Here is a 15415-nt window from a genome sequence, read left to right on the forward strand (position 1 = left end):
CTTCGCACTGGACAGATTCGGGAAGCGGGTGGGCTTTCTCGGTTTGGGAAATGCCAATATTTAAATCAGGTCCGGTTTTTTTGCCACCACCAATGTGTCATGTCGGCGAGCTGTCAAAACCGCAAGTTCAATGGTCGAATTCGCTTGATTAGTTTTTTGTTTATGGGGGATGAAGCGATAGTGGGAAGACTGGTTTTCGGTTACCGTAAAGCGTGAACTTGGAACCCGAATGCCGGAAAGAAAGTAAAAGCTATAGTATTTCTGATCGACTAAACCGGACGGTGATGCTTAGAAGGCGATTTTGCAAATAAGCGTAGCGAACACCGTTTGAAGGTCGTGTTTAGCACGTCCAAACCGAACGGGAGGTCGGTCTGTCGTGGGTGAAATAGGAAACGTTCAGGTCCCCGATTTAGACAAACCTACCCAAAAGAAGAGTTCATTAACGAGCGTAATCGCGGATGGATAGTCGCAAATGCGTCACCTCTGGACCACCCGCTGGATAAAGGTTATTGGACATGCTAAGGTCATAGGAGCTGGTGGTTTAGGTAGGTCTTTATTATTGACTGTGAGTGCTTTTTTTTCAAAGCTGTTGTCTTCAATCTCGTTCGACACACGCTGCCCTAAGATAAGGCATCTTGGTTTGCTGCCTCACTGTGCTCCACACCACATTCTAAGACCTCATCAGCGATGCGATGTTTCAGGCATCCCTCAGCCGGCAAGTGCATTTGATTAGCATAAATTGCCCCGGCAGCATCGTGCAGCGGATGTGCGCGCGCGAGCGCGCATCCCTTCGCATGCTCGGAATGTGAACCACCGCGTGGCGCGAAAGCATTGTCGCCCACCGGGAGTGGACACAAACAAACGAGCAAACACGTGAGCGGACCGGTTTCACCGCCAGGCGGCAACGTGATCGCCAACGGGCCACGACGTTTCGGCGGGGAATTTCGATTAGTACAATTTGTTCTTATCCACCACCAGCACAGGACGCCATTTCCGATGCCGGAACTAAGCTGCAGGTACGATAGAAACAGCAAAACAGAAATAGATTCTCTCAGAAAATTCAATAAATCACCCAACCTTGTTTGTTGTTTGTAGCGATTTTCGTTATTTTTACGTTTATCTTTTCCTGGTTGACACGATCGCGTGCCTAAACAGCAACACGAAAGAGGGGGATAGAGAGAGACATTCAAGACGGTCTCGCCCGGTCTCGTGACTCATGAACTTGCCCTGACGACCGACAAACGTGGTCCGCGCGGGCCTGATGACTGAGATTTAGCTCGCCCTTTCCGTTTGCACACAGTGCGCTGTCGCTTAGACCAGGCGGGGTTTGTGTGTGCGTTTTCATTTTTTTGCCATGCTAAGTGCACTAAAGTACCGAGTGATTAACCTTGGGCTAGTGGCTTTCTACACTCTCTCTCTCTCTCGCCCGCTCTTCCTCCAGCGTGGAAGGGCTACAAGGGTGGAGCAGTTGCGCAATGGCGCTTACGAGTAGATGGGGCGAGACGAGTAGTCGAGGCCATTGGTTGGGTTGACAAATCAATCAAAGGTCTTCCCGTAGATCGTCGGTCGGTGCTTTTGTTTTCTTTTCAGAACCGTTGAGTTTATGCGCTTGGTTGAATGCTTAAGACGCTACGGCTTTGCTGGTTTTGTTGAGTAGTGTTGGCTGTAGTACTCGTTTTTGAGTTTGAAAATATGAATATTTAATTAATTCCACTTTTTATAATCAACTTTGTGTTGTAATTTTTTATAGCTAAATAAAAACAACCCGGCAGTATTGTGCTAACTGATTGTGTTTTGAAAATGAATAAACACTTAACATTGAAACAGAAAAAAATAATTATAAAGAAAGTGCCTGAACTGGACACGGCGATTAGAGGCCTGAATACTGGAGGAATGTCATACAGTTATTGATTTATTAAATATGTTGTATTATTTTATCAACTAACCGTTGTTTGAGTTTAAACATTTAACGCTTCTAAATATATTCTAATACATTCGTATTCGATCCACTAATTCCAATGCATTAGTTCATTGATATGCTTGAGATATTTTTTTTATTAAAGAAGAACGGCTTGCGTCAATTTCTTTATTAAGTTTTAGAATTTAAATTCAGCATTTATATACAACATTTCATCAAACATTTTGGAATGTTTCAAATTTATCTTCAACCAAACAACATATTAAATACCAGGACCACAATATTAAAAAACATACGAAAATTTTAAAATTCCTTGAGAGTCCTCCATTACATTTAATACATTTAATGGAGCAAAAAAACTATTTTATTCAAACTTAATGTAAACAATTTTGAGTACACATACATATTCGATACACATTCGGTATGTTTCAGGATTAATTCACGTAAATTTTTAAAAAGGAAATTATTGTGCTGTATCTTCGGCAAATTCTGAACACTCACCTCGTATTGTACACCGATGCCAAAACAAAGCCAAAGAAAGCCTATTTGTCAGCCTTTTTATGAAGAAACTCTCGAACCTCGCACAGAAATCTCCTCCGTCCGCCGTTAGAATTAAGACGTAAAGCACCAAACAATAAAAAATAACACTCTTCTATTCTATACTCCTATTACCCCTTTAATTCACTGATCCCAGCCGTAAATGACTAGCTTTTGATGTTGAGCTCCAGGACGAATGATAATGCTAAACTATTTTTTTTTGCTTTCACCCGTTTTGAAACATTAACTATTTTCACACGCGAACGCAACGCCTGAACAACGGCTCGAAACAAAACGCGCACTACACAATGGATTCCGATTGGAACGGTTGCACCCTGAACGTAAGTTGGACGGACTGTACCTGTTCGTCACCCTGATCGTAACAACTCGCTATAGTCACCGGCACTGTTTGCAGCATCTCACCGATTGGCACGGGAATCACACCGAAAAAGATAGAACAGGGACACGTTCCATCCAAAACTAACTCCACTACACACAGACACACACACACACGCGCACGCTACTGTTTTGATGTCAAAGTAAAAACGTTAAGCCACGATCACGAAGATCGCCTTCCGAAAAGCTGGAACCAACTGGGAGCACAAACAGGAATGGGGCTGGATTTTATATGCTGTTTGCGCCAAGCTCTGTACGTGGGATTTAGTTATCGGAGTCACCTCAATAAACTCGCGAACCCTTTCTGCCAACCGAATGGTTGTGGGGAATCCCTCGCCGAATATCTAGCAGCAGGATCGACACCTTCTCGAACGCACTATCACTACGAAACTGTTGCACCGGATGTTCTTCACCACCCGCTTTATAATGAACGATCTCTTCCCAGCTGAGCCCGAAAAATCTCCGTCCAGAACTTCAAACTGCTCGCTCGGGATGCACTGCAGGTCCTGCCTAGATCGGTGGCACCACACGAGGATAGCACGTCCACTCGCCGGAACGACACACGGTTGAATGAACGGCACGGCTGCTGAACTACCGCAGCGATCCTGTCGTGCGACCGACTCCCGCGTCAAACAAAAACAGCAAAAACAGCACAGCACCACCAGCCACTCTCTCCCTCTTTCAGAACTTGCAGCAAAGGCTCCTCCACCAAGGCGGGTAACACTCGTCCAAGCGGCGTCCAACGGCTTACCGACTGACTGATCGACTGGTTGCCGTTTCGCTTCGTTCGGGCCTGGGGCTTGGCTTGGCCGTAATTCGTGGTGCACAGCATCTCCGTTGCCGGGCGAGCGCACCAAGGGAGGGAGGCAAACACACCAGCGTGTGCGGTTCAAGTGCTTTCGGTGTTGATCGTTTCGGGGTTTGCGCCAAAGCTTCCCGCGCACGAAAAAGCACGAACCGGCCGAGCACGAGCGTGAGCGAAACGCCACGCGCGCTGAGTGGCTTCCTTGGCCGCTCCTCCCCGCTTCTCTCGCTCACTCTTTCTCGGGTCAATGGGGAAGCTCTGGGAAGGTGTAGCGGGAGCTGGTGCAAAAAAGCACACTCGTAATTGCAACCCCGAAGTACTTAGCGCGAGTGCCCCGTGTGAGTGCCGATCGCGGATTGAGTGAGTGCTGCCAGGTTGGGTGAATGAAAATTCATCGCAGTGAGTGACCCACGCTGTTTGGCTGAGTGGTATCGCAGCGTGCTTCACTCGTGGAGGCGCCGAGTTGTTTCTACGAAACACTCCCTCTTCGAAGGGGTTCTTCATTCATGGTAAGAATGAAGGTGAGCTTTGCCTACATGTGTGTGTGTATGTGGGGAGGTCGGGCGGAAATCCATTATCAGGCGCGCGAAACCTGTACAACAACTTGTTGATTGATTTCGGATAGCTTTCGGGCCGGGTGGAGCAGTCTCGTCATCCAACCGGGCGTCGTGACGCTCGGGGTGGTCTATGGGGGGGCCCAGGGTGAGAAATTTACTGTCCGCCTTGGATTGTTTGTGCAGTGGGAGGGATCGCTTCCGGGATGCTACGAAACGATACGATGCCGTTACTGTCGCGCGATGGCTTACCGGCACGACTGGGGTTGAGGTTGGCGTGCGCGTTGCGTCATGGTTCTCCTTTTCTAACGATGCCTTCACATTGGGTACATTATTGTGCCCCAGTACGGGCAGCAGTCGGAGGGCGAGCGAAGCATCTTCCAGAGATTTATTTGACAACGATCTAACCAACTTGCGTCAGATTGCTGTTTGCACGCCCCAATGCTGCACGGTGACGGTAAGAGAAATTTTCCAACCGATCTACCCATCGATTGCTTTTGTTTGCTCGCGATCACTTGTGGTTTGCTGGCTATGATGCTGGTGAATGGTAGGGTAATCCCCAACGTCGCGACAATCGCTTAATTACCTGCTGCCGAGAACGATAAAATGTTTGTCCCGCTTCGATCTCTCGCAGACAGTTGAATCATGTCTCGAGTGATGATTAATTAACGGTTGATATGGATAAGGAAGCAGCACCGGAGTTGGAGTGATTTGAAGAGTTGGAAATTCTTTCTCAAAATCCCCGTCCTTGCTGCTTGGTGATAAAGTAAGTATGCCTTTTTTTTAGTATGTGACGTAAAGAAGTTTATTGTTTTAGATGTAGCACATCAATGTACAAAATGAGCTTGGTTTCTACGTTTCATACATAAGGCTAGGATTAGTTTGCCGATCAATATGGTATTGGAATCAGTTGCTGGATCAGAATAGGAAATTTATCGATGCCAGTTCTCGGCTCAGTTTCCTTTTTCCCTTGCGTTGTAATCTTTCATTATCGGCATTAACTAGAATCATCGGTCAGTTCTGGGACCGACATGGGTTCAGTATCAGTTCCAGGATGGATTTAGGATTAATGCCAGGACCTGCATGAAATAAGAAGCAGTTTCAACTCTCATATGGCGGCTCTGGTACTTATATTAATATTATTGGTTTTATATACTTATCTTTTGTTATTGGTTAAGAACAGTATCAGTTCCAGAACCTGTTCGGGCAGTCTATCGATTCCAGGAACAGTATCGGTACAGTAACAGTTTTGGTCCTAATTCACCTATCTTAGTCTCCAAAGCACCTATATTTGATAGTGTGCCAGCATTTTTCAATTAATTTTTGCCTGTAAGTATTTTTTTTATAATATCTTATATCTAAGAAACTCATAATCTAATTAATAGAATTTAAAATATAATAATGCCAATTTTATAATTTTAAAAGGAGTGATAAAAGTTGGTGAAAATAAAAAAGTGTAAGTGTAAACAATGTCTTGCGAATTTATAAATTTCTTTCTATTCACACAAAGCTAACAAACAACGCGGTTTTTTGTAGTGTTTTTGGGATGCTATATAAGAGTCATCACAAATTTGACTTACAGACAAACATAGGTGGATTGGAGTCAAATATTTATGAGCACTGTCAAAAATTAATACCTTCAAACCAGAATTTAGCGACAACGGCGGTAAATTCAGTATCAGTTCAAGAACTGATATGAGTTCCAGTTCGAAAACAGAATCGTTATGGGTTCAGTATGAGTATGAGATGGAACTGATAGTAACAAACGTGATACATATGTCATTTGTTAAAGTACAAGTATCCCCCGAGATACGACTGCATTTGGGACCGGAAAAAGGTCCACAGCAAGGCGTAAGTTCAAAAAGTCATATGTCTAATATCTGTGAAAGCTAACAAAAAAGTTTACAACCGAAGTAGAAGAGTTGGAATCTATGATATCGTTTTTTTTAATTTAAAATATTGTTCGATAATGTAATAATTATTTGCAAAAAGCCGTATAAACTATATAGATATTAAAGATCGGATAGTTGTGGAATCTTTGGAAATGTGAGTGTAACGATTATCAGCCCAGAAATTCAAAAAATACATCAATTTCTTCTCAACGACAACTTTCAACTGTCAAAATCAAAATCGTCGTATCTGCTAATCGTCTTAACTAGAGGGGGCCTGTATGTGTTATCTGTAACTCGGAGAACGCCTGTATGTGTTACTAATTTTAAACAAGTATTTTCGCTTTCTTCCAGTGGAAATGATTGCTTAATAAATATTATGGGATTAGACTTTCAGCATGAATGTTTGTTTAACATTTGAACAATAACGAAAACATTTAGAAGTAGATTATAATGAAAACAATTAAAAAGTGGCGGTTATTTTCACCTCTACGCCGCTCAAGTAAGTAAACAATGTTCAATCAATTAAATTTTAATGAACTGTACTATTACTTCAATCGGTAGATGGAATCTTTCTATCATATCCTTTGACGCAAAACCATTAAACAGAACAATTTCCTTGCCTTGGGCGGTAACGAATGTACTTCCCTACGTCAATCCGGTTGATGATACGGATGAGGAGGAAGTAAATAGTCGGAATTTCGATTCCACCAGCGCCCTATTCCCACCCCTTTTCATTGTTTGTGGAGAAACTCAAACATGGAATGACGAGAGGTATGATTTGCCGGCAACGATCGTACGCACACCGACACAGGGAGGGGGCGTATGATCGATTTGTGCCGCCGAGCGCGATAACGCGTTCGGACAATGACGCGTACCGGAACGATAAGGGCAATTAGTAGTAGATGTTAGCTTATCTCTTTCCGGATTAAAGTATGTGTTTGTGCATGTGCGTGTGGTTGCGATTGGTATCTTTTGAAGGTGATGATGTTTGATCTGTGAATTATCTCTCTTGCTATCATTGCGATCATTAAGTTCATTTTTTTCTATATTTCTTTTTTCATCTCTAAGCTGATCGTACTGGAGTCGTGTATTGCTAGCATCTGTTCTAATTCCACCACCGATTGCATAATCGTACGCACAAAAGGCCACAGCAAAGCGCAATTAATAGAGCAAGCAGGGGGAGAAAAAGTATGTGATGCTACTTTCACGGGGCTTGGCAGCAGAGGCAGCAGCAGCAGCAGCAACACCAACATCTCTCCCCGCCCAGGAGGCCAGGGAAGCCAGACAGCACGCTCCGAAGGGGTCAGTAGGACCACCGAGCGCAAATGTGGGTCAAATGATCTTGCGCGGAAAGTTATCTAACGCACCATCGCACACCGCACGTTGTTGCATTTGTCCAGTGCAGGCGCGCGAAAATGTGCGAAACGAAAGGCTGCGGCATGCGATCGTGTTGTCGGCGGCACTGCGAGAGCAACCCCCAAACCAGCGATGGAGGAGAAGAAGGAAAGGAAACTGTTTCTGTGATGCAAGGTGCAAGTGCATATGCTTTCGTTTTCTGCAAGTTGGTCCCCCCACGGACCGGTGTGGGAAACGGCATTACGGTTAGGAAGGACGTCAAACTCGCGCTGCAAAACGGTCACTGATCGTTTGATGACGATCGAGGGCGACAAAATACTGGTTTTCTGGAACGAACCCCCTCGAGCCAAACGTGCATCCAAATGTGCATGTGCATGCAGCCGGGGACGGTGGGTGGTTGGGTGGTTTATCACTTTACAACAGGCCGCCCCGTTCGACGAGTGCTAGAAATGCATCGATTAATAGGTGAAGTAGAGATAAAAAGAGAGCGTATTAGAGTGAGAGAGAGAAAGAGCGAACGGGTGAATGATTGACGAATTTTGAAATCCCGTCACCACCTTACACCGTCCTCGGCGGTGGTGTTTATTAGTAAAGGCTACAGGAAACAGTGTCGCAAGGTTTCCTTCTTTGTGCCAGCGTGTGCAGGAAAGTGGAGTAAGGTGCCCCGTGGAAAGCGAAAGCTATTTTGAACGATTGCAAATTGGCCGTTATGGATGCTGTGCATTTGATGGCGGGACCTATATTTGTCTATTCGCAATCCCGTTTTATTTGCAATCGAGCGCAAACCGGCAATCTCAAATCTACAGAACCGGTATTCTAGCAACAGCAAATATTAAGCAAGAAAAAAAACAAAGTGCTTAACTGGTTTAAGTGAACGATCATGTTTGTCATTGTTTGGTAAGGTTCAGCTTTTAAATGGATGTTTCTATTTTGTTTTCTTTTTTGGGGGTCTATATTCGCACGATGGCTTGACGGTGAAATGATTTATACCAGTTTTTGTTTTGCCTGTTTGAAAGGGTGAGACAGAAACAACTTTTGAATACCGGACGACTGAAAGGTTTGTTATGTTATGATTGATCTATTTTTGACATGTGTGCGTTAGTGACTCGAATATTGTAATCTGAATGCTATTTTTACGATTTTGTGTAGCATTTTTTGTAAAATGTGTTCGCATTATGACATGTTATATGTAACGTAAAGTTTAAGTATTTTTACGTTCCTTTTGTGCTTGCATTTGATCAGCATCATGTTCTTTATTGTTATTTGTCAGTAATTTTTTTTATGATTATTTTTAGTATTATTATTAATATTATAATTGTTATTGTTATTATTATTATTAAAATTGTTATTATTATTATTATTATTATTATTATTATTATTATTTTTATTATTATTATTATTATTATTATTATTATTATTATTATTATTATTATTATTATTATTATTATTATTATTATTATTATTATTATTATTATTATTATTATTATTATTATTATTATTATTATTATTATTATTATTATTTTTATCCTTATTATTATTATCATTATTAATATTATTATTATTATTATTATTATTGCTATCATTTTTCTTTCTTAATCTTAATCTGTTTATTAATAACAAAAAAATTTCCCTGCTTTTTTATGGATTATGCATGATAATTTCAGCTACCTTCTTATTATTCATTTACAGAGGTTTGTGCGCAAAATAAATTTATTAACTACATATTCAATGAGTAGAGAAGCAACATTAAAAAAGATGTTCTGATGTAAATGTGATGAAGAACAAGTTTGCTAGTTTCACTTTTCATATCATATGATCATACCACTTTTATGTGGTTTTTGGAAAACATATTTCAATAACAAAGCATCGCATTAGAAGTATCCTCTGTGACATTTAAACAATGTCCAACATTTAAACAATACTGTCTGGCTGTTATTAGTGATTTAAAAAATCAAACATTCCCACGAATCCTTTTGCTTGCCAGGTTGTCCTAACCGGGATTGCCTAGAATCTAATTATAGGAGCTTGTTACTACAATGGTTGTCGCTATTTCCACAATCTGTTCTCAAATGTCAAAAGATGTCTTAAATTTCAATCCCGTTATGCTTCTTTCAAAACCCAAAAAACATAAAAATAAAATAATGCGGAAATATATTCGCGTTCTTGCTAAGCACACCAAACCTGTACACTGGTCACAACCTCCAAAACATCTCTGTATCCTTGAGGCAACTTAAAGCTCCGTTATCACATTTACTTTTGGTTTTCTCTCTCTCTCTCTCTCTCTCTCTCGATCTGTTCGCCTTCCGTCACCCAAACAACTACTTTCGGGAGCCGGGGTGTCAAAATCCGGTCCCATGATAAATGACACGAAAACAGAATACGAACCCCGCGAAAGGCAATCACCAGATCGGCGACCAGATCGGCGATACACCCCTTACCGGCACCGGAGAGCATCGATCGCAAAATACGAGGAAGTGTTTTGGTGGATGCAACTGTTTCGGTTTGGTCAATTAGCGACCTGTAGCCGGCATAGTTCGCTTGCTCTTTTCACTGGGCCGCCGCGTTTCTATGTTGCGGATGTCAGCTTTGAAGGTGAGCTCATCCCAATTTGCATACAAATAGATAGCGCGGGTGAAACATCTCGCTCGTGCGTCGATTTCGCTATGATTGGTGATCCTATAAATAACGATGTGTTTTTTTCTTCTATCGATCGCTTTAAGAATGTGGCTAGACGCGGCTTCAAGAACGTTCTACCATTATTTACATCTTTTGTTTTGTTAATAGTGCGACGAACTGGTGACGAAAGTTCAATTGTCATCCGATTCGTTTAAACAGCTATTCGATCAAACACTTCACGCTACGCCTTAGGGGTCACTGTGCTGCGGTGAAGTACCCGGACCAACGATAAGTAGCCTTAATCGGTCGCACCCAGTCGGTACATCTTTGCTTAACCTCAAACAGCCGGCACAAACATGAATGAAGCGGCGCCGGCCCTTACCCGGGCTCGAACCCGTTCGCGCCTTTACACGCACCTTTGCGCCGCGTGTGATATAACGTACGCGAGCGCGCGCCCGAGTACGACGCGCGTCACGGATTGTGGCTTGCCGGGCCGGTCGCTCGCGGGTCGGGCCCGCGATTAATCCAAATGGATCCATCCATCTCCCTCCGGGGCTCGTCGCTTCGTATCGTTACGGGCTGGAGGTGGTGGCAAGTTGGGTGGCACGAGCGGGCGCTCGCGCGCACACGCTCGAAACCATTTGCATTAGAGGAAAATGCCATTACCGGCCCCGTCCGTGCCATGGCCCGCACCTGCAGGGGTGTTCATTACTTCGGCAACATTATCCACCGGTGTGTCGAAAGTTAGTGTGCCAGTTGAAGTGGCCGTATGTGTGTGCACACTGTCAAAGTGTTGAGCAAAATCGGTACACTTTGCCTAGTTTTGTGGCCCGGTGCTGCTGTCTCCGTTCTTTTTTTCCTTCTTTCTTTCTTTCTTTCCCGTTCCTTTGCCTCCCTTTTTGTCTCCTCGGTGTACGTTGGTGGCTTACTTTCGATTTCGTTTCGGATGGACTTGTTGCCGGGGTGCATGTTTGCAACATGCGTCAGCCGGCTGACACCTTGTGCCCCGAACGACATACACCGCATGGGTGTTCTGCACGGGGGAGATGGGGTTTTATTGAGGAATCCAACATTCGATGTCATCCGCGTTAGGGGTACACCTCCGCGAAACTTGGGGAGATTGAGCGCACGTAAAGTTGCTCGGTCTTATAGTCCCCGGGAGGAGACAAGTATGTTCACTGTTGAAGCTGTTGTTTTGTTAAAGAAAGCAGCCAAGGTCGGGTGTGGAAGAATTGAGTTGTCTCTGAACGATTTGGTCCTAAGAGGGTTTGATCAGTTTGAGCAGTGTTGTTGACGTTTTGAGGACACTTATTGGTGTAATTTTACCCATTGAAAAAATCCTTAATAACGTATTAAAAGCCAATAAAATCGTACTAAAAGGTGACATTTCTGCATCTTCCGTAGCTCTTACACTGTTAAAGTACCTCCAACGGAAGGCAACACGCTCCGTAAATGGAATCAGCGACTCGATTCAATAATTAAATGTTTGCTGACTGGACTTCTGCGCCTTACCGAACGCATGAAGAATGCCAGGTCGGTATCTTTAATCGGAATCTTTAACGTTTTTGACTGTTTAGTGGTGCTTTTGTTACTTAATTTACTTATGTAACAGACACACTGACCAGACGGGCTTGCCTGTGTCCTATTCAACTTAGTGCTAGAGAGGGCCATCCGCGACTCGAGGGAGGAGACTACGGGAACCATCTTCTATAAGTCAACCCAGATCCTGGCATACGCTGATGATATAGACATCATTGGTCTGGGGCTCTCCTATGTAGAAGAAGCCTACCAAGGGATCGAGCAGAGAACCTCGGATTGCAGATAAACGAGGCAAGGACCAAACTGATGGTGGCAACATCAGCGAGTCTACCAATAAATAATCAGAGCCTACGTAGGCGTGACGCACCTATATTGGGTCAAAGCTCAGCAACGACAATAGAATCGAAGCTGCATTGCGCGCAAAGATGCTGGCTGCCAACAGGTCATTCTACAGCCTGAAAAATCAGTTTACCTCAAAGAACCTGTCGCGACGGACGCAGCTGGGACTATATAGTACCTATATAGTACTGGTACTCACATGCGCCTCTGAGACAAATTCCGGTTATATTGATTTTTTGTAGCCTCAGCATGAATTTTTGATCATTTAGTGGGTAATCTGTGGCTTATTTGTCCAAGAGAAATGTCCATACATATAAGCTTTTTAGAACTGTAACTTATTCATCATTTGCTATACATTTTTCAAGCAATGTCATACATACATAGTATAAATATGACTAAAATGACAAAAGTGGCTAGGAAAAACGTCTACAGTAAGTAGTTTTATATCTCAAAAAATGTAATGTAAATCATTGTAATGTACATCAGCATCTCAAAATGTAAGCAAAAAAATCAAAAAGCTCAATAATTGACTCTGAAATTGATAATTTAAACAAAATGTTATGAATCGTATGAAAGTTGTTAGTTAAAACAAAAAACAAAAAACAAAAATAACATAAACAGAGAAACATTGTCAAAAATGTCAAAAGATTATCTTATTAAAAAAACCACAAGGTAGCTGAGGAATAAACATTAATTGTTGTAAATAAGACCTACATTTATAAAAGTCTTTTATGGTGTAATTATACGAAAAAAGTGTTTATCACAGGGTTCCATAACATAGCCAAATCCAAATAAAAACAGACTTGTTTTAATGTTTTATAATCTCTTATCTTATCAAAAATAAAATGAAAAAATAGTTCTACAATTGGAGTCAAATTAATAACACAGTTGAGTACCCTAATCCTGCAACAAGTAATGAAAATAATCCCGTCTCAAATATATCATTTCTACTTGTACTTGTCGCAGCATCCACCACACCGCACTTGTCACCTTGGAAATGCCGCCGAAAATACTGGCACAGTACGCACAGCGCGCGACTCGCACTACTGCTGCGTGGCTGCTGCTGCTGCGTACTTCTCGCGCGCGCGCACCCGCCAAAGTTCAAGAGCATCTCATCTCCACGCTTGCGAGGGTTGGGGCGAGCGTGCAGCACGGAGAGAAAAGGGCGAAACAACTACTTGGACCACCGTAGCTTGGCTGTTGTTGTCTGGCCAACCCGAACCGTACGACCGGTTTCGAGTTAGCAGTGAAGAAACGGGTCGCAGGAAGGGAGAGCAAACCGAGCCCGGTTATTGCTTGCGCATTGTTCACTTTCGTTGAGGAGGGTCCACAGTCAACCCACCGTCACCAACGCGCCCCGCGGAGCCCTGGGGCGGTGGTGGTTTACTGCAAACATGATCCTTACATTAGCTTACCGCCCGTGTGCGTATGCGCGACGATGAGGCATGTGTCATTTTCTTTGGCGCATTGCAGAGTGTGCGCGATCGCCAGACGTTCCTCTTGCGCGCACGCGAACATTGGTGACAGATTTACGTTTCGTCTAAGCAGAGGTCACGTTTTCTGCCGCCAGCAAGGGGTCAGTTCGGAGGAATCAGTGACATGACGCGATCAGCCGCCCAGCAACTGGCTGACGAGCGCAAGTAACGATGCTCGAGGAAATGGTTCACATTTTCGCCAGTGCGCCAGTGTTGCCAAGGTTAACGTCGTTGGTGCATGAGCGAAGCGGCATCAACCAGTACCCGCTCCGCTCCGGGGGAGGGCTGTTGAAATAGAACATGCTTCATTTGGCTCGTTACCGGGCCGGGCTGAAGTTATTTAAATTGATGAGTTTTTTTGTGTTTGCAGCATTTGCGGGTTGCAGGTGGTTGCAGGTGAATGTAAAAGTAAAACGGACGCGAGGGTGTAGAAATGGTTTCGCCACGATGATGTACAGTTGTTCATGTTTTTTTTATTGCTTTTCGGGGGTGTAGAAGCTTCGGATAGTTTGCTCACATGCAAACTCACATGGTCACATGGACCGATTTAAAGGGGCTGTTCGATTTTTCAGTCTTGCATTTTTGAATCGGATGTGTAAAGATTGATATGCGCACAGTTTATTTTTTCTTGTTATCTATTTTAAAAGCTTGAATAGCATTTAATCTTTTTTTTCTTTTTGATTGTTCGATTTTTGGTATTTTTTTATGATTGTAGATGTGTACATTATGTCTTAGAAATTCATTTACATTTTTATATGCCAATTATTTTGAACTTTAATTTCTACGTTTTTATTATTATGGTACATAAATTGTTTGATTGTGTTTTTTATCTTTTTTTTTATTTTGATAGTAAAACAAAATAAAAAATAAAGTTTCCTGCATAGCATTCAAATAAAAAAAACTAATGCATTTTGCGTCAAAAGCTTTTAAACTTTCATAATCATTTCTATCGTTCCCAGAGCAGCCATAATTGATTAAAATGATTCATCTCAAATCTCGACCCTAACAAACTACCCATTCGTGCAATATTTTCTGTTGTAATATGAATTTAATCGACCACCTCGAGTCCAAATCCTATCCACTCTCCTTCCCAAACATCTCGACCCACCCAAGTCGATTACGTTGTTTTGAATATTGCGCAAAAGATGCAAAAGATGTGTCGGTGCCGCACAGCAATGTGGTAAAACACTGGGACGAGTGTAATTGTGAAAAATTACATCGAAACCTTTGCCCATCACAGTACTGCAGCAGTCGCCGGGCGTCTCATCAACTAAAGAAGAGGAGAAAGAAGAAGAAGAAAAAAGGAATAAAAAATCTCTCACACACACACACCCAGACTCATCTTAATCACATTACAAACGCAGTTTAGCGAAATTACAATACCCACTCACGAACGGCACGGCCGGACCCAGAAGCTTGTCCAAATTTCCTCACTCACCACACCGAAACAGCAAAGAAGAGCGCTTCATTAATCATCTAATCATCCGCAGCTTATTGTCTGACCTACAAAAACTTATTGTCTGTAATGGTGATGGTGGTGATGGTGGTGGTCGTACACCTATTGAGCAGGTCATTGCAAACGGTTAAATAAAATGCGTTGCCCCGATACACATCTGCTCTAATCTGCCCCGGTCGCATTGCGCCGTGCGTGGTGAATTACTTCAGCTTGCGTTTCATCAAACGAATAACGAGTGATTGCGGTAAGGTTTAGAAGACGAACCGTCGTCCATCTTCTGCCGCGCAATCGCTGTAGCTCGGTGCATGTAGCTGTATGTGCAATGGCTAATGGGATGGATGGGACAAAGTGGGACAAGCAAAAGGGGGAAAAACACACGCATTTACCACCAAATTCACCATCAAACGAGCCCGAGCTTATCCTGAGCTTTATTTGTCCTTTGCAAGACATTAAAAATATCAAATTGTAAGCAAAAAAACCCCGAAATTGAATACTTATATTTTGCTCATGCTAAGATTATGAAATGGTACCG

The 15415-nt window shown here is 42.9% G+C and overlaps 1 protein-coding gene across 1 annotated transcript in view; it reads right to left on the minus strand.

Annotated features, from left to right (window-relative positions):
- Positions 1-3646, minus strand: part of LOC1276398 (lysosome membrane protein 2) — a 43243-nt gene extending 39597 nt beyond the window's left edge. Inside the window, exon 1 of the mRNA XM_061645745.1 lies at positions 2420-3646. The gene's annotated coding sequence lies outside the window, so the exon portion shown is untranslated. The remainder of the gene's footprint in view (positions 1-2419) is intronic.
- Positions 3647-15415: the final 11769 nt, after the last annotated feature.

This window comes from Anopheles gambiae, chromosome 2 (genome assembly GCF_943734735.2).
Source record: "Anopheles gambiae chromosome 2, idAnoGambNW_F1_1, whole genome shotgun sequence".
NCBI classification, from domain to species: domain Eukaryota; kingdom Metazoa; phylum Arthropoda; class Insecta; order Diptera; family Culicidae; genus Anopheles; species Anopheles gambiae.